The 25,785-nt window shown below is 46.8% G+C and overlaps 1 protein-coding gene across 1 annotated transcript in view; it reads right to left on the reverse strand.

Moving 5' to 3' along the window:
* The window catches only part of TADA3 (transcriptional adaptor 3), a 141,591-nt gene extending 116,968 nt beyond the window's left edge, over window positions 1–24,623 (reverse strand). Inside the window, exon 1 of the mRNA XM_085624277.1 lies at window positions 24,201–24,623. The gene's annotated coding sequence lies outside the window, so the exon portion shown is untranslated. The remainder of the gene's footprint in view (window positions 1–24,200) is intronic.
* Between the last annotated feature and the right edge of the window lie 1,162 nt (window positions 24,624–25,785).

Raw genomic sequence — 25,785 nt, forward strand, 5'->3', positions numbered from 1 at the left:
AAAGGGAAAGGGGGAGCTCAAAAGACTGTTGCACCGTGGCGACCAGTGTTAGGGCTAGCTCTGGCTGGGAGTCTTAGCACCCCCCACCCGAAGTTCAGGTCTAGTTGCACCCCTGATTGCTTTCACGTTAGAAGTACGCTTGCTGTCTGTTTTTCATACCCTCCTCTCGAGTTAGGGCTCTCTGATTGGAGTAGTCATTCAGAACTGCCAATCAGCATGTAGTTCCTGCAGCAGAGCACTGCTTTGACGTCAGCACTGACGTTCCTCCAATGAACGGGACAGCAGGAGAGATGCCAGGGAGTGACACAAATTTTGTATACATAAAGTTGCAAAATACTTCAACTTTGCTAATGAAACAGCACTTCTTCACTGTGCCTTTTTGCCTCATGGTTGCTGAATTTGACATCTGGTTGCTGCCGTTCGCCTCGCTCTTGAATCCTTCCCCCTCAAGGTTATCCTGGTTTGTACCCTGGCAGCTAGATGCATTTTTACTGCAAGGAATTTACAACGGTTGTATCTTTCCTGAAGATTTCATTCTCTGGCAGGTAAGAGTGAAGAGCTTTTTGTTTTATTTTTTTTAAACTTCGCTCCTTTCCCCTTTGTCCCACTACTAGTGGGAACATTGGAGGCTTCAAGGAGGAGCGGATTCGACGTGTAAAAAGGTTTGATGGGGGGGGGGGCTCGGCCGAAAAAAGTTTAAAGACCTCTGATCTATGTCGTGCGTAAACCTGAGCATTCTAGTAAAAACAATTTGCGCACATTTTATCTTGGAAAATTGTGTTTTGAGCTGTGTATTAAGCCTCTGTCATTTCACCACACCCACTTACAAAGCTGCAGTTTACTAAACACTCTTATTGTGTTGAACATTATTTGCCGGATATGGCACGTGATATGCGAGTGGCGGTCGATTATGTAGGTTACCAGATTCCAGAAATTTCTGTCAGGTGGTAAGGGGGCCCAACATCTAAAAAAAATTCAGCTGGGGGGGGGGGGGGGGCTCAAACTACAAAAGTTTTAATGCCTCTGTTGTAGAGGGTCACCGAATGTCACTGGATCCTACCATCCCACATGAGAATTTCAGTTTCAAATTATTTCTATTGACTGCTTTGGTGAATGCGTCCTACTCCGGTGCAGGCCTCCAAAAATCAAAATGTTAGACTTAAATAATCTACTCAACCTATTTATAATGTTCTTGACCCATAAACTGGATTCAAATTATGTGATCCTGGGCAAATATTTTAATTCACTAAGCCGCCATGTTCTTCTTTATCACATATGAGAGCAACTTCACATACAAAAGTTCACTGTGTCTGCAGTACAAAAAACCCTTTTGCTTGATTTATGAGACTAAACTTTTGCTCCATAGTTAATACAATTCTAGACACATATAGTATATACATGACTGCTGACTTGCCTCTTACTTCATTAACTGCACTATCATGAGGGCAGGAACGTTTCTCAAATCATGTTTAAAAACTATCACTTTTAATAAACACTAACCTGAAACATGAAGTGGTAGAACAATTATTTGCAATCACCAGATTTTCCAATGAAATGGTCACAACATTTCCCACTGACATGGCTTTACTGATAAAACTATATAGCGTACAATGTTTGGAAATCGAGTTTCTGCAAATATTTGTCATTTGCACATCACCAAGTACAGTGTTAGGATTTGTTTTGCTCCTGTTTAAATCTTTGCTTGCACCACACTTCTGAATTACAAAAATAAAATGTTCTTTCATAATTCCTGATATATATTGATATATATTAGTTTACAAGCTGTTTAAATGTTGTGTGTAAGAAATAAACAGACATCTTACAACCTTTTGTTTCACAATGATAGACAGCTCACTTGACAAAAATCTCGAACTGTAATAAGAGAAAGTAAACACCATTTTCCAGGATAAGATAAGCAACAATTAGTAAAAAGACAAACAGACATTTGGCCTCTTGCCTTGAACAGACAGCAAACGTGTCAAGATAAAAACAAGATTTAAAAGCGTCTTAATTGCACATTCACTTTCTGAATGAACAGAACATCTGCTCCTTCCAGCCTACGATCAATCGCCAGAATGGAGAAGTAGGTGCTAAAAATAACTTTAGCTAATACAATCTGACTCGCCATAGTGAACGGGCAAGTAGATTTTTCGGTGCCTGCAGTGGAATGCATGAGGGACCGTGCTCTGGCACACTCTTTTAGTTCTTTATCTCATCTATCCACTGCAAACATAAAGCAATGCCTTTTCTAAAACTTTTTGCATTCCAACAGGCATTTTTACTGCCTTTGCCAGCATTCGAGTACAAGCATCACATTGTTTGGCATTGCCAATACTTGTTTAAGTAGTGAGTTCTAAGTATATTTGCTATTTCTCAGGCAAATATTTAACAACAAGCATTTGCAATGCAATAGATCTCGCATTTGCGAGAGTTTAAAGGTATTAGCATTGTAAATGACAATTAGATAGATACCACTAGATACCTCCGTTCACAAATCACGGCGCTAGCCCGCATACCCCGGGTAAAGAAAGCCAGAATGGGTGAACGAGCCTTTTCCTACGTTGCCGCAAGGAAGTGGAACGAACTTCCCGTGGCCCTTCGACTTACAGAGGATCACCTGGCATTCAGAAAACAACTAAAAACCTTCCTTTTCCCCGATTTTGATTAAATACACCTAACTATGCCCACTGTATCCACACTGTAGCAATCGCAGCGCCGTGATATCCCTCAGGATGATTGTTAGCGCTTTATAAGAAACCTAAATAAAATAATAAAATGTTTTTTAGGTCTCGCTTATGCAGCTCGCATGCGATGCATAGGAGGAGACCTTTAGGAATCGATCCGGTTTTGAGACCAAACACCTGCACGCATTGCATTGCTTTGCTTTGAATGGCAACATGTGCATGTTTGGCAATTCCCTTGCGGAAGCGAGCTTTGAAATCATCTGTCTGTAATTAACAGATGGTTTAAAAGCTCGCTCCCGCAAGGGAAACAGGCACAGGCCCCCTCCTCTCTCCCCTCCCCCTGCTGCTTCCTCCTCATCGCCAACCTTTTTTTCTTTTTTACTTTCCTCACCGCAGACCCAGGCAGCCCAGCGCTCGTATCCATCCCCAATCTGCAGTAATAGCAAAAAGGTCAGGCTACGAAGATTGTTCCACACATCAAACAAAACCAGTTCAAAGCCGTTATTGGATATCAGACTGCGACCGCTACAAATCAAAAAGCGCAAACACTTCCTGTCTTGTGTCATCTCTCACGCACAGCAGACCTACGAGCGCTCCGCCGGGTCAGCTCAGGTAATCAAAGCTGTCGGGTGCTCCTTTTAACTATGACTAGACATATAGCTTAGGTGAAACACAGAGCCTCGCAGCTTGCGACCGCCCCCTTGCCGGCCCCAAACTCCACCCCAATCTTTGCTCCTTTGGCGAGTACCTGCACTCATATTTTTCCATTTAAATGTCAGAAACTAAGTGTAACAAGTTTACTGTATACAGATATAGATATCTCGAATTTAGCTGGACCTAGGGTAACATTTCTATGCTATTGACTGACTGCAGTTTAAATAGCAGAGCTTAAATATTATTTGGCAAGCAGACTGTAAAAAATGAAACATATATCACTATTTCATTGACAGCCAGTCAAACAGCAGTTGGCGAGTCAAACATAAAAATATCACTTTTACTTGTGGTGCTGGCTATCTAGCTGGACGTCGCGTAATTAGTATAGTTTCTAATATATTTATTTATAGTCATGTACGAGACAAGAAAATAACACAGACACCAATTTGACTGGCAGTCAATTAAACAGAAGAGAATCTTTACTATTTGGCAGGCAGCCGTGAGATCCCGTGCAGTTAACCAGTGTCTAGAACTTGGAAGTGTTGTTTGTGATTAAGCCGCAATGCTTTAAAAAACTGTAAAGTCACACTTTGACCATTTTGGTTTTGTGTTCATAATTACACCTGAATGCGTCACCTCTAAACAATCTAAAGTATTTCTGTAGAAAAGAAACACAAATACATGGTAACGTATATATAAAATAAATTCATTATCTAGATGTACCAGGAATGGTGAACTCTGCCCGAGAACGTCAAACAAGACTCCTCGCCCAGAAATATATCAGGCTTGGTCGATTTGTTTGCTGTATTGCGACGTTCTTTTTAGTAAAGGAAAATGAAACTAAAATGCTGCTACATATCATTGTTCGCAAGTCATGGAGGGTGGTGCTTTAGGAGAAAGGGCATGTAAACAGCCGCAAGCGCTATGACTGCAACAAAAAGAAAAGAAGAAAATAATAGATCGGGAAGGAGACAGAACTGCTTACGTCAGAGTGATTTTACGGACAAGGATCAGAGCGAAAGAGCACCGTAAAAGGGTGCTACTGTCCCGATCTCCAAAAATATACAAAAACAAATCTATCCCACTTGTAGGACACTTCCTCACACTAATTATATCCCGATAACAATATAAAAGTGACCTGTAAACAGAATACCTCAGAGTGAGACAGACACCACGGAGCAGCAGACGCAGTGTTCCACAAACTTCAGCGGAGTTGAGTGAAGCAAAAGTGAAAGCGAAATGTCACATCTAGAAAGAAAGTATATATGCGGCCTCGCCAGAATAAAGATAAGCTTGTGAGAACCTTAAGCCGGAGAAGCAATGCAAAAACAGCATCGTTAAATATTTATTAGTAAAGGACAGGATGTCAGCAGAAACAAGCATGAGCATAGCCAATAGGTCTCGCTTTTGGGACCTTATAAGTATTTAGTTATGCAGCACAATATCCTTGGTGCAACAACAACTGTTGCATGGCAAAACACTTATAAGGTCCCAAAGGCGAGACCTATTGGCTATGCCAATGCTTGTTGCTATTTTTGTGGTACTGCAATATATAGGGATGTTATTTGTCACAGTTTACAGTTTGGATTAGATCATTGATGACACTATTGTTCATAGGATCACAATGTCTCCAGTAACAACTTATTGCTGCCCAGGTCGTGCCAAGGGGTTCCCTTTCTGGTGGTTCTGCTGTCCTGATCGACCCGAAGGTCCTGCTGCAGTTGTCTCCTCCCTTTGTGTGTGTGGTTGTGGTTGTGTGTGTGGTTGTGGGTGTGGTTGTGGGTGAGTGTGTGTGGTTGTGTGTGTGTGGTTGTGTGTGTGGCTGTGTGTGTGGCTGTGTGTGTGTGGTTGGGTGTGGTTGTGTGTGTATGTGGTTGTGTGTGTATGTGGTTGTGTGTGTGTGTGGTTGGGTGTGGTTGTGGCTGTGTGGTTGTGTGTGTGGTAGGAATACTAAAAGCATCTCAAAATAAAGGAACACAAACATTGAGTTTGGAGAAGGAGAAAGCACATTGTAAGTCAAAGGGCGTAGCAGAGCATTGACAACAACAAAAACAAAACAAGATCACTTAGCGAAGACTGAGTGCTGATAATGGAAACACACAGCCCATCATCTTAAGAGTTTGATTGCAACCAATGTGCACTCAAACCTGCCTCCTCCTTGTGAGTTGCACCCCATATTTCATGAGTTATAACTGCTGCACCCACCGTAGCGCTTTGAGATCTAAAGCGCAACTTAGGTCTAATCGACTAAGCAGTCGCCAACATGCTGTGCTTTTAAAGAGAATGTGCCAAAAGTTTCCAGCTTCCTCATCATGTCCTCATGAAAGCGCCAACGAAATTACTCCCTGAATGGTGCAACGGACATGAAGCAGCCACTGCGATCAGAAATATACACTGTGAACGTTGTCCAGTTTCACGGTAACATTTCCTTAATGTTCCTTAAGTCACACAACAGTAATACTAAAAGCATCTCAAAATAAAGGAACACAAACATTGAGTTTGTGGAAAGAGAAAGCACGTTGAGGCAGCGATGGAAGATACATTTATGATGGGCGTGATATTCCCTGACGGAGATGCACCCACTGGGAGAATCCCGAACGCTTGTAAGCGCAAAGGCGGGGAAGCGGAGGCAGGGAGCAAGCAAGAGGAAAGACAGATGGCGCTGAAGGCTGGCGGTTCGCGCGCGAACGCAAGCTTGTCGCCAGCCAGCAGCACTTTGAGAACTCACTTACTAAAGTCTCTCCGAGCAGCGCATGCGCGCTGACTCAACGAGACCTAAAAAACAACGCACCTACGTTTGACAAGTTAACAGTGTGCAGTTTCCTTTAACAGGAATACATCTCATCAGTGTTCCCCTTTAACCTTTTAGGAACCCGTGGCAGCTCTAAAATAGGCAACATGCCTCCCAGCCTCCATCCATGTATTCCCAGTTCACCCACAGGCATAATTACCTATAGTGCATCAGGTGCAGTGGCACCGAAGTGATTGCGGTGTCCACTGCTCACCCGTTAGCCGGGAGGCGGGTGGCTCTCTTTGGTCTAGGGACTTTGGCAGTCTTGCCATACCAATGCGCTCAGCTCTGTTGCTCTGTTATATCTTCACAGAAATATGGGAGACTGAAATCCTGAGCAACAGGGGCACTCAATGTGCCAAGTAAAAGCTCCCATAACCTTGGGGTAAACTTCAAACTGCTTCAATGGAGAATAATGGCCTCATTTAGCCTATGGCTGCCTGTCTGCGCGTGTCAGTGTGGCAGAGGTAAGTACCTCCACCAGGGCTTTAAGGGGGATGAAAAAACTGGGGGGTTTCTCATAAGGGCGTGGCCGATGTAATTAAGGGGGAGAGCGCTGCTAAAAGGTGAAGAGGTTATTTGTGTTCAGGTTTTCATCACTCGAACTCTCCTAAGCGCCCCACCCCAGAACGCCGTTCTTTTTCGGAGGTCTTCTATTGATGCCCACTCCCTTAGCAGATGGCAGCTACTATTACTCCCCCTTGCTTTCAGTTCAGCCAAGCCCTGGTAAGGAGGTGGGTGCTGCTCTTTACCCCTCCCCCCTTTATGTAGCATGCCTGGCTGAGTTAATAATACCTAGGCTGTTTCCTGCCTGCAGCCAGCGAACTATATTTTTCAGCCAGGCCTCTCTTCTGCAAAAATGTCCCCCGTTAAGCCAGACACATCTGCCCAGCCTCGCCTCCATTTTAATTAGACACTGGAATGGGGGACTGACCCAGGTCTCTTACATAAAGTGCCCGGTCTGCTAATCCTGCCTTTGCATTCCGTGTGCAGAGCATCACCCCCTTGAGGGCTGACATCTCCCGGTGCAAAATTACTGCTGCCTCCGACACAGTAGTTGCAATAAGGGAATGATCAGCATTGAAAAGATATAGTGTTTAAACAATGGTTTATGGCACATGGGCACTTTTGGGTGCAAAATGCATCCTCGTTTCTAAAATGGGGACACATACACACATTTTAGCGCTGTATGCTGGGTTTGTCTTTGTCTCTTCATTTCCTGTAATGTGTGGGCAGGCACACTCGCATCACCATTATATCTCTTAATATTATAAGGGCACTACATGTTTCACACGCCCTTCTATAGTATAATACCTGACCCTTGCGCACTCTTGTGGCCTGTACAAGCCCATCCTGGCTTGATTGGCGGCTCACTCCCCCGTTCACTAGTGGCATGTGAAGCATCAGAAGATGTTGTAGCACCCCTAATAATGTGCTGCAAGGCCAAAAACTTAATAGGTCCCAAAGGTGAGACCTATTGGCTATGCCAATGCTTGTTATTTATCTATTTTGATAAATAAAAGGCGTTGTCATTTACAATGCCAGTAGCTCAAACTCTTGTAAATGCGAGACCAATTTCACTGCAAAGAAGCGGCCGCCAATGTCCCGGGCTGCTTGGAAAGTGAAAGCGGTCATGGTGCGCTGAATGTTGCAGGAAAGCATGCTGTGCCTGCAGTTGGAGAAACTCATTAAAGAAAATAGTGCTTACAGACTAAATAAGACACACCGTAAAAGGTTCAGTCCTCATGGGAGGTTACAAATGAAGGCAAGGCGGGACTAATAAGCCTGTTAAATAATCAGAAACCAGCATTTACAAAGGACAATGACACAAGCCAATGGAAAATATGGGTGGAGAGTGGGCGGAGCTTCAAGTCCATACTCTAATACAGCATGCCTCGCAGAGCAGCGCATGCGCTGCCCAGGCTCAACCTAAAGAGGAACTACAGAGGGTTGCCAATAACCAAGGGCCAGCAATTCAGAGAAAGGGAAAAAGTGTCTCATTTCTGCACACAGTAATCTCAGGGAAAGTGCCTCTGTACAAAACGTATTATTTATCATACTAGGGAAACCTGAATTAGGACCAGTGGAAGAAAGGATTTGAGGTGACCATTGGGTCCGTTCACATGAAAAGGGAAGTTGACTCTTTTATAACACTGGATGCTGAAAGAAGAAATGTTTATTTTTAAAAATGTCCTATTCTACTAGGAGAAGATGAAGTAGATGAATGTTAAAAAGCTCTGTGGCAATTGGATATCAATTTTGCCAAATAGTTGAATGAGGTTGTGGCGAAGCACACATTTTTTACGAAGAAGCTAACTACTGAAAAATCAATTGGTTCTTTTATTTTAGCGCTTGGAACCTTGACTGCAACATTCAATTACAGGCCTTTTCGTGATAAGCCACGACTAGCTAGTCCACAATAACTCCAACATGAAACTCGAGAAAAGCTACTGTGCACTGAGAAGTTGACTCTATACACGCTTCAGTGTGGTTTAGGAGGGAATGTTGCGAAATGCAAACCCAACCGGCTATTGACCAAATCTGTCACAAGTGTAAGGACAAAGGGAGAGGTGTCAGCATGTGCAAGAGCAAGTCAGGTAAAGATGTTTGGAGTCGGAAATAAAAAAATCAAGTTCAGGTAAGAGAGGTCACAAATGTGAACGTTTATAAGGAATTTGTGTTGCATATTTGCAAGACTGGAAAATTAAAAAAAAGATAGCTATTGCAACAGCTTAATAGAAGATAGGAAAATACAAGTCTCAGTGGGTCAAAAGTGAATAGGTGATAATTCACTAATATGAAATTAAACCCACAGAGTATTTTTAGGTCTCGCCTGAGCAAGCGCATGCGCTGCCTGCGAGACATTTAGTAGTGGGCTTTGAAAAGTCCGACCACATGCTTTTTGCTGGCATGGAGCGTGCGGTTACACGCACAATGACGAGCAGGGGCGCCATCTAGCATTCCTCTCGTCATGGTGCGCGCACATCGCACACCAATCACAAGCCTGCTTTCACTTTTGCCGTCGCGCCCCTTGCATATTGCCATTGCTGTTTGCTGGCAAGCACGAGTAGAGTGTAGCAGGCACCCCCTCCCATGAGCGATCCCGCTGCCTCTGCTGTTTGTTTACCTTCCAGAGCGCAGCCAATGATTGTTTTGTTACTGTACCTCATTTAGGGTCCCAAGCACGTCAGTGTGCGTGTCCTCGATAATCGAAGCTGCTTAAACGTTGAAGTGATCACCCCGCAGCAGTCCTTTGAGTTTCCTCCGAAACCAGGAACAGCAGTGTCCCTTCTCTAAGGAACTCTCGGTCTAGGTTCTTGGCGGCTTCAATATATGCCTTTCTGCGCTGGCCGCACTGCACATGGTTGTGGTAAAAGCTCACAGAATAACTAACCTCTTCCATTTCAGGACTCCTATATGCCCTGTGCTTAGCGCTACGAAGAAGCTGGCAGTCATTCAGGCACTGACGTCTAAGTCACAAGGGGGAGCTCCAAGTGTATACTTTGGGTCCACTGTCAAAATGTCCGCAACACAACAAGAAACTGCTCAGATCGTCCATATATTCCCTATGGTAATGCCCGATCTCTTAAAACCGCAAACGTAGTGACTTCCGGGGCACTAGAAGCAGACACTTAAAGAGAAGCAGGCCAAGCATTTCATGCACATTTGCAACCCTTTTTCCAGACGTGTTATTCACTTTTCCAAACAATCATAGGCTTTATATGTGCTACAGCAGTCGCGTCGACACATCGTAGATCCACCCCTAGCACGCTTATCCTTTCAAGCAGGTTTTGTTTTAACCTATGTTGCTTGTAGGATTTCTAAAGTACTTTTGAGTGTAATGAGCTTGTTTTGTTTGTTTCTTGAAATATCCACTTCTATTTTCTGTGCACGACGTGGGTTCAGGGCGTCATTGTTTTATGTTTTCTTGTGAGCGGTGCGGGAGGGAGTCTTCAGCTGGACCCTCGGCTCCCAGCTGAGGGGGCTGAATAGACAGGGGCCGCCACCCTGGCAGCCCGGCCCCAGCTGCAGTGGCCTGGGCGATTCCCAGGTGATGAGCAGGTGAGAAGTGCCCTCTGATGACGCCCCCGGAGCGGGGGCTGAATGGCTCATTATGGTGTTGTCACAGGCTCCCCGGGAGATCACATGAGGAGTGGCCTTCCTCTGCTCGGTCGATATCGTAACCCCCTCACAGTTCTTTTAAAAATGAGGCTTTAAAATAAAATGATACAACTGAGATTGTGAAGCCAGTCCTTCTTGCCGACGCTTGGTGTGACCTTGAACAAAAACATCCCAATCCGGGGACTCTCGCGTTCACCATTGCAAAGCAGTAACTATAAACGCGTCTCCCAGAGGCGGGGGAGGGTTTCCCCTTTAAGTGTGCCTCGTGTTCCTTTTGGCTGCATCTCTCCTCGATGTTCATGGTTTTGGCGTGTCCATGATGATGATGATAAATACATATAGTAGACCATCCGTCCGCATGAAGCACGAGCCAGAATAAGCCAGACTTTAAAAAACACGTTTCACCACCGAGAGACGACACTCCGGCTTTCAGCTGTGTGTACTGCTGTGGTTTGTGACCTTGAAGTCCTCCGTCTTGCTGTAAGAGAGTGTTTCTGTGGTCATTAGGAGGTGCCTCTTTTGCTGTGTGTTGTACACAAGAGTCAGACACTGCAGATGTATGTTCTCTCTTGTTTTAATTATTGCTTTCCGCCCATCGCCGTCGCGGACGTCTACCCCATCTACCTCTTTATTATTCCAGCTAGCAGTAACACATAGCTATATTCTTGTTCAGCACGGCGCCCAATTTGCTCTTGCACCCATTCTCCTTTTTCTTTAAGCTTAATAGTCTCCCATAGCAATGAGATCTTTAAGCAAATCTTTTCCGATTGCCTCGTCCCTGGACCCAACACTGTGAGACTTTGACAGCTCCCACGGCTGACTTTTCAGCATCAAGTGTTAAGGTCTGTGGGATCTTGCTTATTCGCTCAAGGTTTTGAAATTCAGTGTAGAAAAAGAAGACATGAATACTCTGTCTTTTACTGTGAAACATGGCAGACTTAAGGTCTGACTTTGAGTTGATCCAGGAACCTTGATATTATATGAAAGAAACTCCTCAATGTCCAATTCTTAAGTGCTTTTCCTGAGCCCCCTATGAAGTATCTTCATCTTTTGAGAACTCCATTTTCCTCCATAGATGGAGTGCTTTCTTTTGCAAGTTTTAACAGCCCTGACACACTCAAAGCAGCACAGTGGCCCAACATTATGCTATCCCAGGGATTTCGGCTTGAAAATCTGACCAGTATTAATAGTCTTCAGGCTTATGGTCTCCTGGGAGGCACGGTTGCTTTAAGAAACATTTGCTGGCAATTGAGGAAGAACTTCAACAATGCTTATACAAAAAAACAATAATAATAAATGAATAAATAAATAAATAAGGGACGCAACCTCCAATATTTAATTCTCTTCAAAGTCGACGGCTCCCTTCATGGGGAAAAAAGGGAGGGGGCGGGGGGGACATTTCTCGATCGGTAATCAGTCTTCTACCAAACTTTGGGTGAGTCCTCATCCTCTGGCTAGCAATATCTCTGGAGCTCTCATGTAATATAAGATACTCAAAATGAAAGTCATGTTTAGGGGCATTATGGGCTTAACGTCACTGTAGTAAGTCACATACTCTGTAAAACGTTAATGACCTACTGGAAAACAACAGGCATTGGCATAGCCAATAGGTCTCGCCTTTGGGACCTTATAAGTGTTTAACCATGCAACAGCTGATGTTGTTGCACCAAGGATATTGTGCTGCATAACTAAATACTTATAAGGTCCCAAAAGCGAGACCTATTGGCTATGCCAATGCTTGTTTCCCAAGCATTGGCCGTGCGCGCACACAACTCCCGCTTCTCCCCCTCCCCCACTACAAATCGCGTCGCTCGGCCAATGCTTGTTGTCCTTTAAATACGGTAATGTACAGCACGCGAGACCAGAGTTGTTTCATCCAAAGGCTCAAACCCTATCGGATAAGCAGAAACATATTTAATTTGCAGTGAGACAAGTATGGTCATCTTGGATTGGCTAAATGATATATTCTCAAATTCACATTGGCTAGGAGGTGGAAAGTAACTTCAGGAAATCTGGAAGGGCCTCTTTAAAATAGTTTATTGAATTTGAGGCAGAGGGAAACGTATTTACTCAGGGATTGGCTGGCGGCACGTCTTGCCGTTTGTTCATTGGTTAGGGGTCTAAGACTGTTAAGTGTTGTTTATCCCTGCCATTCTCAGTAAACGGAGCATACATAAGAGACCCACTCTTCTAATATTTTAATTGTGTTTGAAATACAAGGTGTACTGAAACTTTGAATTAGTTTTGCTTTAAGAATTGTTTGGGTTATAAATGATAAGCTATTGAGTAACTGAGCAGGAGTCAGACTGTTTGTCGGAGTGATGCATTCTAGATTTAGACAAGATAGGAGTTATCAGTTGCTTATATGAATGGAAGTTAGTACTTCTGAAAGCATCTCTCACGAAGAAGGCTGGATGTGACTGGAACATAACTGTCGCGCAAGAAACGTGTGTGGCGCCGCCTTACACCGGACAGCCACTCGATCTGTACATTAGTCATGGAACGTCATGTCCGGTCTATGCCCCCTCCCTCCACCCTCTCTTTGTGTTTCTATCCAGCACAGTCGCTAACACAAGTAGCTTTATTGTGCACGGATCCTTTCTTGGACGGTGTCACGAGTCAGATAATGAACTACGGACTTTGTTGCCCTTCGATTCTGACCCACTTGTTTCACCCTTTGTGCAGGAAGGACAAGAGCCCTTTAAGGGAATCTCTCAGGCGGAATCCCCGGGGGTGTGGCCCACGACGTCATACCCAAGCGGCCTATCGGAGGACCAGCGGGCGCAAACAAGAGGGCCGTCTTTCTTTCAGGAAACGGAAGTGGGTTTCCCCGGAGCAGGAGAGGTTGTGGTGTAGACAGAGAGGAACAGCGGAGGCAGAAGAGCAGCAAGAAGAAGCGGAGCCGAAGAAGAGACCAAAGCAAGTACTGCTGTGGCGTGCAGAGACGACAAGCCGGGAGGTCAACGGGACTACGTTTCGCCCAGCCACCCCCCTGGAGGAGGGTGGCTTACTAAGGTACGGGCAACGCTACAGGGGCTTACGGGACACGGAAGGGGAAAGGACATTGTATAGAGGGAGGAGGAAGGTCACGTCGGGGCTCACTCGGTGCTGGTCAAAGGTGATTTCTCCCCTCACTCCCCTTCCCTGAGAGAGAAACGCCAGTTTTTCCCTGCGACTCACTCTGGTCTATTTCTTTTGTTGTTTTATCCCCATCCATCCACGCCATTTCCATCAACTTTGGGTCGGTGACGTACCGAATATCCAACCCCAAGTCCAGGGGAAGACCTGGTGAAGACGGAACCTTTTCCAACCAGGAGTTCGGACCCCTGAAAGACAACAGACTTTGACTTCATTTTTGTGCTCATGACAAATTGAATTTTGGAATAAAACCAAACTTGCTGAACTTTATCCCTCTCTCTTACAAACTTTCATTGGTTTGGCCAGCCTCCCTCTGGGAAAGATTCCGGATTGCGACAAAATGGTGGAGAATGCGGGCATAGCTCCGTCGCTACAAGATGGAGAACCTCATCTACCAGTTGAAGGAGAGCCAAACCAAACTAGAATGGGCTATCAAGCAGAGTACCAGTCAAGCAGAAAGGGACCGGACAACATTTACCACCGCCATACAGGCCCAAGCGGACAACCTGGTGAAGCTGGCCGAAGGACTAAACCAGCTCCTTCTGGGGCTGCGACAAGGGAAAACTCCCGCACCACCTGGCACGGTTATCCCACTACAAAAATATACACCTGGGGAGGATGCCATAGCCTTTTTTCTTAATTTTGAACGGGCCGCTAGGGCCAGCGGGTGGCCCAGCGACAGATGGCCCTTTTACCTGGCTCCCTTACTCACAGCAGAAGCACAGGCAGCATATCAGACCATCAATCGGGATGGAACCACCGTATACGGGGTGGTGAAGCAATACATCCTGGACCGCCTTGGAGTTGAGGACGAGGCCCACCGCCTTAGATTTAGGCAAGAACGTGGAACAGCCAGCGACACTTCCAAGACACTTTTTTATAAGATGAAAGAAGCTGCCGACCGGTAGCTAAAGCCACAAGAAGGCAATATTGATGATGTAATGAACAAAATATACCTAGAACGATATCTGGAAATGCTCCCTTATGGTACTCAAAAGTGGCTACGGTTACACGCAAACCTGACCATAGAACAAGCCGTCGAAATGGCCACTTCGTTCACCCGGGCCCAAAGCCGAGGACCTTTCAAAGAACCCGAAAGACCACACAAAAGGTCCTCTCCCAACGAAGCCGGAAAGAAGGCTCGCCAAAACGTACCCAGACCCCTAAAGCCAAACCCAGGAGATATGACCCACCAGTCACCTCCAGCCCTCAGTGCTTCGAATGCGGCGAGTGGGGCCATATAGCTCGGTTCTGTAGAAATAAGAAGGATAAACCAGATGACGAGCCCATGGATGTCAGCTACGCCCCCAGATCTATTCTGTTTGCGCAGGAGATGGGACGCATGTGTTACGTGAGTCTCATTGTAAATAAGCGGCAAATAAAAGCCCTCCTGGATTCTGGGTGTAAGCATTCAGTGGCCTGGGGTGATGTATTCCTTCGTTCGCAAATCGTATAAGGGAGAAATGTTGGCAAACGGTGTGTGCATGGGGACACCCGGGTCTATCCCATAGCCCAATTACCAGTAAGCACCAAGGCAGGCACCCGCACCACCATTACCGTAGGGGTTCTCGCTGCTCTTCCCGAGCCACTTATTTTAGGAGTAGACAATCCCTCTTTTCCCCTCCTCCTTGCTAGTGCCCTGAAACCTGAGACGGCCTCAAACAATTCACACAATGCTTTACTGACCTCAGAACCGGGGGCAATGGACAAAAATTTCAGGGCCGCCCAGTTAAATGACGCGTCCCTTAAGCATGCCTGGCAGAGTGCGCAAGAAACGAGGAATGCCCAAAACAAGACCTATCCTTGTTTTCTAGAACAGCACGGGCTTCTGTACCGCATAGCTAAGGAGGGGGCCACACCTCAGCTTTTAGTACCAACGACTTTCAGAGACCAGGTCTTATACTTCGGCCACTCCCACTTGTTAGCAGGTCATATGGGGGCAGAAAAGACCAGTCAGGCCATCCTAGACAACTTCTACTGGCCTGACATATATCTTCAAATAAGAAAGTATTGCCAGGAGTGTGAAGTGTGTCAGAAGCGCAACCCTTACACCCCTCCAAAGGTACCCCTACAACCCCTGCCTATTATTGGACAACCCTTTGAGCGTATAGGGATGGACCTGATAGGACCCCTGCCTAAGCCCAGCAAAGGCCATCAATATGTCCTCATGATCGTTGACTATACCACTCGCTATCCTTTAGCATTCCCCCTGAAGACAGCCACTACCACCTCCATATCGCAGAAGTTAGTCGAGGTATTCTCAAGGATGGGGTTTCCGAAGGAAATCCTTACGGACCAGGGTACCCCTTTTGTGCCCCGTTTCATGAGGGAGATCTGTAAACAGCTAGATATACGGCACATCAGAACGTCCGTATACCACCCACAAACAGACGGCCTCGTAGAGCGTTATAATGGGAACCTGAAGCTTACATTAAAGAAGCTCCTGTCAGGGGATGGAAGAAACTGGGATCAGCTTCTTCCGTTAGCGCTCTTTGTGATCCGGAGTACTGTGCAGTCAAGCCTGGGTGTGTCCCCCTTTGAACTCTTATTCGGGAGGCGCCCTCGTACACTCCTTGAAATCACAAAAGAGACGTGGGAAGAACAAGGTGTTGCGGAAACACACGCTCTATTGGACTATGCAAACCAAGTGAAGGTACGACTTCACAGGCTAAGAACCCTGGCACAAGAGCAGTTGGATGAAGCCCAAACGAGACATAAGACACAATACGACAAGGGGACAAAGTGGAGGGAGTTTAAAGCAGGTGATTGGGTTTTAATACTTCTCCCCTCCTCCTTTCACAAATTATGAAAAGAATGGCAGGGTCCCTATGAGGTCGTGAAGAAGGTTGGGAGGACCACCTACATGCTCCGCCTCTCCACCAATAAAACCCAAATGTACCACGTGAACCTCCTTAAAAAGTGGTTAGGTCCGCCTCCACCGAAACCCTGTAGTGTCTCTTTCACCACACCTGCAGAAACCACAGTGGGGGATACCATCCTTGGCCCCGAACTCAGTACAAAAGAGAAGGAAGAGTTACGAGCCCTGCTCCTCTCCTTCTCGGAGATCTTTTCCAACCGGCCAGGAAAAACATCTTTAGCAACCCATTCGATACCCACCCTTGAGGGAGTGGTGGTTAAACAGAAACCCTATCGGGTCCCCGAAGCACGTCGTGCTGCCCTAAAAAAAGAGGTGGCTGACATGTTGGCTCTGGGAGTGGTAGTACCCTCCCAGAGTAACTGGTGTTCGGCAATAGTCCTCGTCCCGAAGCCAGACGGAAGCTCCCGCTTCTGCATTGACTTCAGAGCGATAAACCACATTTCAAAACAAGATGGGTACCCCCTTCCTCGGGTGGATGAGCTGATTGAACGCCTGGGTGAGGCTCGCTACATATCCACCATTGACCTCACCAAAGGCTACTGGCAGATACCTCTCCACCCGAAGGACCAAGAAAAGACAGCTTTCTCTACGCCGGACGGGCTGTTTCACTTTACGGTGCTACCTTTCGGCCTTCATGGCGCCCCGGCTAGCTTTCAAAGACTCATGGACACCCTTCTGAAAAACCATCAAGGGTATTCGTCAGCCTATTTAGACGACATTGTTGTATTCAGTAAAACCTGGGAAGAACACCAAACCCACCTTTTCGCCATCCTCACAGAGCTAAAGAAAGTTAACCTTCACATAAACGCAAAAAAATCCAAATTTGCCTTTCAAAAAGTCAAATACCTAGGATTCCTATTAGGGGAGGGGATGATTGAACCCCAGGCGGAAAAAAAAAAGCCATCCAAGACACTCCCCTTCCCAGTACCAGAAAAGAGATAAGGGCTTTTTTAGGTTTGGTCGGCTATTATAGACGATTCATTCCTCATTTTTCGCAAACAGCAGCCCCCCTCACTGACTTGCTAAAAAAATCTTCCACAGCTGCTTGAATCAAAAACCCCACCGAACAGGAACTCCAGGCTTTCAGGGCCCTAAAAACAGCACTGACCATTCCTCCTGTACTTCTCACTCCAAACTTCCATAAACAATTCATACTCCAAACGGATGCCTCTGGGGTGGGGATAGGGGCTGTTCTTTCCCAGCTAGATAGCGAGGGCTTAGAACATCCCCTTCTGTATATCAGCAGGAAACTTTTTCCCAGGGAAATGGCCTATCCCACAATAGAAAAGGAGTGTTTGGCACTGAAATGGAGTGTAGAGAAACTTCGTTACTATTTGGAGGGACGCTCTTTTTTGCTTTATACCGACCATGCCCCTCTCACCTGGCTTCAAAAGAACAAGGGGAATAACGACTGGGTCCTTCGGTGGTTTCTGGCCCTACAACCTTTCCGCTGTGAAGTGTTACATCGCAAGGGCAAGAACCAAAGCAATGCGGACTACTTGTCCCAGTTTCCTCTTTCCCCCGATCGGGGAATCCCAAGAGGGGGCATGTGTCACGAGTCCGATAACGAACTGCGGACTTTGTTGCCCTTCGATTCTGACCCAGTTGTTTCACCCTTTGTGCAGGAAGGACAAGAGCCCTTTAAGGGAATCTCTCAGGCGGAATCCCAGGGGGTGTGGCCCACGACGTCATACCCAAGCGGCCTATCGGAGGAGCAGCGGGCGCAAACAAGAGGGCCGTCCTTCTTTCAGGAGACGGAAGCGGGTTTCCCCGGAGCAGGAGAGGTCGTGGCATGGACAGAGAGGAACAGCGGAGGCAGAATAGCAGCGAGAAGAAGCGGAGCCGAAGAAGAGACCGAAACAAGTACTGCTGTGGCGTGCAGAGACGACAAGCCGGGAGGCCAACGGGACTACGTTTTGCCCAGCCACCCCCCTGGAGGAGGGTGACTTACTAAGGTACGGGCGATGCTACAGGGGCTTACGGGAGGGGGAAGGACGTTGTATAGAGGGAGGTCACGTCTGGGCTCACTCGGTGCCGGTCAAAGGTGACTTCTCCCCTCACTCCCCTTCCCTGAGAGAGAAACGCCAGTTTTTCCCTGCGACTCACTCCGGTCTATTTCTTTTGTTGTTTTATCCCCATCCACCCACGCCATTTCCATCAACGTTGGGGAGATGATGTACCGAATATCCAACCCCAAGTCCAGGGGAAGACCTGGTGAAGAGGGAACCTTTTCCAACCAGGAGTTCGGACCCCTGAAAGACCACAGACTTTGACTTCATTTTTGTGCTCTTGACAAATTGAATTTTGGAATAAAACACAACTTGCTGAACTTTATCCCTCTCTCTTACAAACTTTCATTGGTTTGGCCAGCCTCCCTCTGGGAAAGATTCCGGATTGCAACAGACGGTTTCTCTCAAACCTTGCTGAGATTGCGGTGAGTGTTGCATTCAAATCTCAAACGGCTACCAAGTACAACATCCTATTATATAACAAACAGCTGTTTATGTTCTGAGATAGTTTGAGCCAATTGTTTCAATGTTACAAGCGAAACTACAGGCTCCAAAATGTAACGTCCTTTTGGCTAAAACACCATTCTGGCTCAAAAAGTCAAACATGACTTAAGAAGAACTTGGCTACTATGGTCTAAACTGCAGGGGTGCGTGTAAGTAATGGCCTCTGCCAGTAACTGTTTTTGGAATAATAAATGTGCAAATCCTAACCCAAAGACTCATCACACCTCTCTCTCCTAATCAACCAATCACAATTGTATAGCGTGGCTAATCAGGAGGCTCCTATTCCTTGGTTAACGTTAAGTTTATTACTTGTCCACGGGAGCAACCAACGATTACCACCAAACCACAAAAGTCTCCTCGTAAAAAATTGTATATGAATAAACACAAGTACGTAAAAGAAGATAAATGCCATTAGAAAAAAGTTTAAAATTGTATTATCACTTATCACATGTATTACATTTGGTACACTCCAAAGCACTTGAGATTAACAGCAGACACTGGAGTGCTTGGCAGTTACTAAAAGTGTCTGTGAGTGCAGAGGTTATTAAGATTATAAGGTCCCAAAGGCGAGATCTATTGACTAGGCCAATGCTTGTTCTAAAAGGTTATGGGAATAAACCTATTGATGTGATAAGGCATTTTGATACCAAGCTGGAATGCAAAAGTTAAATGTTTTCAAGTCAAAGGGTGTGTGGCCAAAGAGGGATCATGTCTGCTAGGTTGGCCTCAACACAAAGAATTAATGATGAAGCTGGATACTGATCAGGTGTTAGCTTACGAAGACATAGTGATGGAAGTAAAAAAGTGAACCACTGGAAAACGGCAAGTGGAAGAGAGTATTCCAAAAGGTGTTTAAAATCCTTAAGCTTGTTGAAATATGTTGCACACACGATAATTTCAAATAACAATACTACTAAACTGTCTTTTTACATGGGTACCCTTTTTAGGTCTTGCCTAGCGATACAGCGCCATGCGCTGCACGCGTAGGCAAGATCTATTGTTGCCAACTTTCTTTGCAATGCGGGACAGGACAGGTGCATGCGTACGGCAAGTCCTGGACAGGAGATGTGCACGTGTATTGTAGTAACGTCGCAAGTCGTACGCGTGCACATTGACTGTCTGTGCTAAAGCTTCACAGACAGGAGATGTGCACGCGTACAGCTCGCGTCTTTATCACAACTCCTGCTCGCACCATACGCGTGCACATATTCAGACGCGGCGTCCAGCATGCCTCCCGCTCAACCTCACTCACCGGCTGTTGTGGGGACTCTGCGCTGCTACCAGGCTGGTCTCCTCAATGGCAGGAGGGAACTCGCCTCTTCACCCGGTCACTGGCGCAGCAACACGTGGGGCTCCGTCTTGCTCACAGGAGCCCCGCCTGAAATCTTGCTCCGGCCGCACCATGCGGCATTCACGAAGGCGGGTGGCCTTCGACTCGCTTCTCCAACACACAGGGCTCCCTCAGCTCACGGGAGCACCGGACATCTCTGGCCGCGTGCTCCATGCCCCACGCAACCGACGTTTTCGCAAGCCTTGAGCAGCTTGGCTTTCTTAATGCGTACGCACGCTCGGCTCGGGATGTCCTCAGTAGGTAAGATCTTTCCCTGCGCATTTCGCGCTTGTTATAATTTCTTGTTATTAGGTCTCGCCTAGGCGAGATCTATTGTTGTGGGTTTAGCTTCCGAAGGGGGACAGGAGATGTGCACACGCCCGGATAGGCGATGTGCACATCTCCTCGTGTACGGCTCGCAGCTTCGCAGCAGATCGTAACTGGCAGCATACGCGCCAGGACAGGAGATGTGCACGCCTATAGTGTGCGGGCACAGCGCACTTACGTCAGCTGCTTCCATTTAGTTTAAATGTGTTTTTTCACACTGGCGCGCTTTCACAGCCGTTCGTAACCGGCAGCGTTGCAAAACACGCAGGTCATGAGTAACAAAAGGAAGCACGTGTGCCGGCTCTCCACGGCAGGGATCTTCTGCAGTCACTATCGAACTCCTGTCCCTGAGATCCTCCGCACTCCACTGCAACCTCCTAATCTGCTCTGTGCTACTCCCAGTCACCTGCGACCTCGATTAGTCAATTGTGAGTTCCCCAGTTTGCAGGTGAGCCCTGCACTCTCCGACAAGCTCAACGATAATGTCAGAACTACGCCGGGCACCTGCAAGCTCCCCAGCCACCACTGAGCTTCCCCTATCACCTGCGAGTTTCTGACGTCACATGCAAAATCCTTAGGTCACATGCGAGCTACGTGGGTCGCCTGCAAGTTATCTCATTCGCCTGCCAGCTCTGTCAGACACCTGAGAGTTCCTTAAGCCTCCTGCAATCTCCCCTTGCCTCCCGCTAAGTCCCCAGTCACCTGCAGTACAAGATCACACCTGGAGCTCACCTATGTGCCCGTCTCCTGAAAAGTTTTCACTTGTGGAACATTCAGAGCAGGTGTGGGTTCCTCTCCCACACACTCTTGACCCCCGCTACCCCAAGTAGAGTTACCCTCAGATAACCCTCGAGTCAGTCTTGCCACCGCTGGTCACTTGCAGGCTCCTCCCCCAGGTGCTTATTTACTCTCACAGTAAATAACTGGCTTCTTCACTCACTGACCAGCTCCCCGAGGACTTCCTAAATTCTTGGCAGCCCCACAAATTACCCAGATCCATAAAGAGGCACCCAGCGCCCCCGCAGTCTTCACAAGAACCTACACGCCTTCGTCTGGCTCCGAGCTGGGAGTGTCTGCAAAGTTCGAGCTTCAAACGGAATCCAGCAGAACCAAGGAGCCGCCTACCGTGTGGGCCACATCGACAGTGTAAAGGAAATGCCGATGGCATGTGAGCCGAGCCTGCTGCGAGTGATCGCCGTCTTCCGGCGTGTACTGAACATGAGAGAAGGAAGCATGTCTGCAGATCATGGGGCAGGCTGACTGAGGCGCGTCTGCGAAAAAGGGAGGGGAAAAAAAGGTTTATTTCTGCCTGACAGATGAAGGGACGTGATAAAATAGATTATAATAAGTAGTACGCGCACGGTCCCTCTCACACTGCCTGACAGATGAAAGGGTTCGTAGACGACCATCAGAGACACACTACTACAACCAGAGAAAATATATAGTGATATACCCCGAGTCACACTACCATGAAAGATGGGGCCTGAGAGAAAGATGAACAGACAGGAAAACCCACACCACGAAGGAGAAAACTTTCTGACTGATGGGAGTAGCCTGTAAAAGATTGCCACAGACAGAAAGAGAGACAAGTTATAACAAATCTTCAGATGGCACACTGGCAAAGAAATAAACAAAACAACCATTGGCAAAGGAATAGACTTCACCTAAGTAAGCCCTATTGGCTTAGTCAATGTCTTTTAGCCATGTTGTATAGCAGCGCGGCTGCTGTGCGGCAGGTCTGAGAGTTAGGGAAAAAAGCGCTTTGCCGTAGCCAGCACTGACCATGATCTTAGTATGGGATTATTCTCTGCCTTCACAAAAAAGGTTTTCAGGATGAAATGGCAATAACACCTTGTCAGCATATGTAGACCAACAAGAATTTAAAATACACATTTATGCATCAATCTTTTTTGAATGGGAAGCCAAATGTGAGCCAAAGGCTGAGGATGGTAGGCAAAACACACATTAAGCAATAATAAGAAAAATAAATAATAACCACCATCCAAAAATGGTGCAAGGGCTGCAATATATTAAAAGTAGTATAAAGTTGTGAAAAGTGAGAAAAATCATGGCACAACTGCAATGTCTGGAACTCACAATTACATAAAACGCATTCAAGGGAAAAAACTCACACACAGCTGATGTTTGCTGTATTGTTTCTGCATGAAGACAAAGCCAAAAGGGCGATGCACAGCAGGGAGCGCTGTATACTGTAAATGTAAACCCCTACACAGTGGGATTCCACCCCACACCATCTCTATCATACCCCACTCCGTGTCTTTCTATGTCCCAGTGCTCCTTTTCTCCCCCTTCCTTGACCCAGCTCGCTTTCTTAACCTACCCTTCCTTCTGATAGGTCTCCCCTACCCCGCGTCTCCTATCGCTTCCTCCCCCCACCTCTTCCTGCTCCCCTTTCCTCTGACCTCTCTTCACTTCTGCCGCTGGAGCAGAAATTCATTAGCAGCCGCCCTGGGAATGCCCGGGCTTCCGAAAATAATTACAACCCTTTTTGAGGCACTGCTCAGATACGATTCCTTCTCTCACTTTCTCTCCCTCTGCCTCTTTTTCTCCCTGTCTCTCTTTTCCTGTCTCCCTCCCTCCCCTTACCCTCCCTTTCTATTCGGTCTTTGTCGCATTTTCTCTCTAATACACAAACACAGGGACTCCGTGTATCTTTGGTACGCTCTCTCTTAACTAACTTTCTCTCTAACGCACACACATGTCCTCACTCTCACTTTGTCTTTTTCTCTCTGACACATACTCTGTCTTTTCTTTCTCTCCTTGTTGCATGCACTCAATTTTTCATGTTCTTGCTTTTTCTCACTGACACACACTCCTGTTCTCTCTCTGAAACGCACTCTCTTTAACAAACTCTCTCTCTGTTTCTCCCTCACTCTAATTCTCTCTGCCCCTTTCTCCTTTTCTCCCTTCTATTTTTCTGTCTCGCTCTCTTTTTGTATATACCTGTTATCCCACTGAGTTGGAAAGCCTTCTGTGTACTCTGCAGCTTTTCAGAAATATGGAGATGCGGGAGGGAGCAAAATAAAAAAAAGACACTGCATATTTTTTTTTTTATGTTTACATGGGAAGGAACATTAGTGAATGTGCTCACACCATTGCATATATTTGTTACATATTAACAGCGCATAGATTTGTTCATACATTACCAGAACATACCTCTTTTTGAAAGCACGATTTTAATGCCTAGAGTTGTATAAATTTGACTGTTTCCTGTCTATAACAAGTATTTGCAATGCAGTAGGTCTCACATTTTAGAAACTTTGACCAACTGCTATTGTAAATGACAATGCTTTTTATGACTGCAGGTTTTAAAAACAATAAATAAAAGACATTGCTATTTAAAATGCCAATAGCTCAAAATCTAGAAATTGTGAGACCTATTGCATTGCAAATGCTTGTTGGTTAGTTCAGCGTGCAAAAACGTGGAGTGTGTTCTTCTAGTTATCCTTGCCATTTCCCAGCACATTTAATGTCATTCTTGTTTAGCTCCTTGGGTTGATGTTGTGCCATTAAGGATAACTTGAATCCTGTACATAGCTTTCATGAATCCCATTTATATTGTTGTGCTCATGTTACCATGGGGGCACCTTCTAGCATCCGATGGTTACCACGTGATGTGGGCGGGGCCGCGGGAGGCCACGCCCATGCGCAGCCGCGCACCCCCACCCATACGCGGGGTCTGCCTCTGCGTAAACCCAGCTCTGCGCGGGAGGCCCCGTTGGCGACTGACAGCGTCACTCACCTCACTGGCAGCCTCCAGGCGGAGGGGCAGTCCGGAGGGGAGGGCTGGGACCCGTCCGGATGAGGGCCGAGGTGCCCGTCTCAGAGCTGCGCACGCGGAGTCCTCTGCAGGGCCTGGGCGGAGCCAGGAACCGCGGTGGCCAAGAGCAACGAGGGAGGGACAAACTGCTACAGGAAATGACGTGCTTTGCTGTATGTTCGAACCGGGTGGCTTTCGGCAGCGGATGGCGTTCAGGCAGGCACTGCGGGGTAGAGTTTGGACAGTGTGTCAACCTGCCGCATTGGTTCACGCAGGTAAACGGGCGCCCCGACTGCCTGTAGCGTTAGGGACGGTCTACCGAGGCTTGTAGGCCTGGGCATGCGCCTTCCAACGAGCGAGCATCCCGGTGCCCGCCCACTGCGGCGAGCAGGTTCAGTAATAGATGGACCCCGTCGTAGTGTGCGGGATGCTTGAACCAATGACCAACCTGCAAGGGTGCTTCCTGCCAATCCCAAACCCAGCTCTGAAGCCTCGAAGCCAATGAACAGCTGAGAAGATCTCCGCAGTCCGCTCTCTCATGAATACCTAAACCTATCCCAGGCCGCGACATAAGTGACTAGAGACCCTTTAATATGTATACTGCTATCTGATTGGTGGTGAGGCGGCAGTGCTTGGTGTAACTAAGCAGCATGTTTTACACTGTAAACAAGCTGTAGTAAATAAATAAGTCAGTCTCCAGGCGAAATCCGGACCTCTGAAGCTGCAGATCTAAATGTGTTATATCTACTCAACAGTTAGTCCCGTAATTATGAGAGTCCTTTGAGCACTGTTTTGCTGTAACACGTTTCTGCACGCTTTTCTTCAGAATTCTGCTGCTGTGCGATGTTCTTCGGATTTATGCACTGTACGATCTGCATGCGTTCCTTCCCTCATTGCCTTTCGATGCGGATCACTGCGAGAGTTCTTTTTCCCGCAGGGTGCTGGTACCAGAGATGGTTTGTGTGGAGGAGTGTGTGACTTATTTCTTGGGTTCCTTCATAATATGGTATGTCATATGCAGTGATTTAAATGGGCCGGTACTGAGTACCGATACTTCTTAGATTAATCACTCTTGAGTACCAGCTCTTTGTAATGTCCGGCTGGACACGCTCTAGTGTTTCACCCTGGTAAACACACACTAACACCCACCCATCACAGGCGTCACCAGTAAGGTGACCCTGTTAATAAGAGGGGCCGGGCGCACGTGACCTGGGCCATTTCCAGTAAGGTACTTGTTGTAATCACAACATGACACGGAAACAGTGGCTTGATTCCATATGTTTATTTCTCGTAGCACATAACATCAGCGCGCCTCATCCTTTCATCCAGCAGCTGTTCAACTGACAGGACGCGAGCGCACAGTCAACTGTTGACAGTCGGGACATTCCACCGAGGTGTGTGACGCGCAACCACGGTGACAGGAAGATCACAACATACCCCCCTTTCCTCTACACGCAGGTAGAGCAATGGAATAGAGGAGGAACGAAAGAGGAGAACAAAGAGAGAACAGGGCAATAAAATAACAGTGAGAGCAAAACCACCCCACAATAAACCAATAACAATGAGG

This window comes from Triturus cristatus, chromosome 9 (assembly GCF_964204655.1).
Source record: "Triturus cristatus chromosome 9, aTriCri1.1, whole genome shotgun sequence".
NCBI lineage: Eukaryota > Metazoa > Chordata > Amphibia > Caudata > Salamandridae > Triturus > Triturus cristatus.